The sequence below is a fragment of the Mandrillus leucophaeus genome, unplaced genomic scaffold, assembly GCF_000951045.1.
Source record: "Mandrillus leucophaeus isolate KB7577 unplaced genomic scaffold, Mleu.le_1.0 Scaffold91, whole genome shotgun sequence".
NCBI classification, from domain to species: Eukaryota; Metazoa; Chordata; class Mammalia; order Primates; family Cercopithecidae; genus Mandrillus; species Mandrillus leucophaeus.
The window spans coordinates 5,955,169-5,956,984 of record NW_012109919.1 but is presented as its reverse complement, the minus strand read 5'-3'; the positions used below and the strand labels follow the sequence as shown (position 1 = coordinate 5,956,984).

Genomic DNA, 1,816 nt, shown 5'->3' with positions numbered 1-1,816 from the left:
TTTAGTAGAGACAGGGTTTCACCATGTTGGCCAGGCTGGTCTCAAACTCCTGACCTCAGGTGTTCTGCCCACCTCAGCCTCCCAAAGTGCTGAGATTACAGGCGTGAGCCACCATGCCTGGCTGAAGACCTGTGTTTTGAATCAAATGTGAGTCCTTTTGTGTGAGCCAGGCCAATGTCACAAATGACTGTATAATCAGAAGCATGGGTCTTTATGCTGCCCTTCTAAATGCCCAGCGTTCTCTGTGAATCCATGCCCACCTGATAGCTGGCTGCACCAATAACAGCTTCACTTAATTAGTTTTATGGGACAAATGTTCTATAATGGCTTGTACCAAATAAATGCCACGTATATCTCCATTTGCATTTTCAATTAACTCGATTGTCCAAGTTTCACCTGTGATGGGTTTGTGCATTGAAATGGACTTGAACAATCCTAGGTTATTTTAGGTTAATACAGAAAATTTTGGCCATTAAAGTAAATAATATTGATTTATAATTAAGCTTTAAAAAAAAGTAAAAGTAATCTGTTGCCAAGATTTGGTTTTCCAGGGCACAGATTTGGTTGGGAAATTCCATGTGAGTCAAGTTGGTGCCATAGGGTAGAGGGGCAGTGTACATGGGTGAAAAGGAGAGAGGGATGTATCACCTGGGAAATAATTTGATAAAGACAAAACTTGAGTCCCAATACGGGGCGAAAATGGTCACGTTGAACGGAAACTTTCAACTCTTCTCATTGTCTACTCCTGGTCCAATGTGTCCATTGAAATAAATAAATGAAGACAAAATAACGCAAATTTCCTATTGGTCCTAGAAACTAGGCAAGAATACGTTTAACATGCTGGATAGATCCTGAGCCCCATGCAGTAGACAGTGTAGGTATTTGATTAGAACAGACAGGCTAAGAGAGAAAGAATGACTGTAGGAGTCTCCTGATGGCAAGTAGAAAGCTGGGTGAATCACACATGGTGGTAGATGTTAAATCAGTTCAACTTTTCTATTAAGTGGAAAAACCTCTTACATGGATTCAAAAAGTAAAATCGAACTGCTGCTTCTTTGAGACACCTAAAACACAGTAATACACAAATGGATGAACGAAAGTATCCTACACAAATGTAAGTAAAAGGTAGGCCAAAAACTTGATACAGGTTTTAGGGGTAAAAAAAAAAAAAAGATTGAATTAACAATAAGGTTGTAAGACTGGGCGCCGTGGCTCACACCTATAATCCCAACACTTTGAGAGGCCAAGGTGGGCGGATCATGAGGTTAGGAGATCAAGATCATCCTGGCTAACATGGTGAAACGCCATCTTCACTAAAAAAAATACAAAAAACTAGCCGGACGCGGTGGCGGGCGCCTGTAGTCCCAGCTACTCGGGAGGCTGATGCAGGAGAATGGCGTGAACCCGAGCGGCGGAGCTTGCAGTGAGCTGAGATCCGGCCACTGCACTCCAGCCTGGGCGGCAGAGCGAGATTCCATCTCAAAATAAATAAATAAATAAATAAAAAGTTATTGTAAATATGAACCTTTAAGTGGATAACTTTTCATAGAAATAGATATGCATATTAAACAGGGAAAAATAATAAAACTAGAATTGTCAAACAATATATATTATGTATTCAGCATTTTAAAAAATCAGAAACAGGCTGGGCACAGTGGCTCACACCTGTAATCCCAGCATTTTGGGAGGCTGAGCCAGGTGAATCACAAGGTCAGGAGTTCGAGACCAATCTGACCAACATGGTGAAACCCCGTGTTCTACTAAAAATACAAAAATTAGCCAGGCATGGTGGCATGCGCCTGTAATCCCAGCTACT

General features: G+C 41.4%; 1 protein-coding gene across 3 annotated transcripts in view; it reads left to right on the top strand.

The window, feature by feature from the left end:
* The window catches only part of MCTP2 (multiple C2 domains, transmembrane 2), a 198,105-nt gene that overhangs the window by 97,981 nt on the left and 98,308 nt on the right, over positions 1 to 1,816 (top strand). The gene's annotated exons all lie outside the window — the stretch shown is intronic.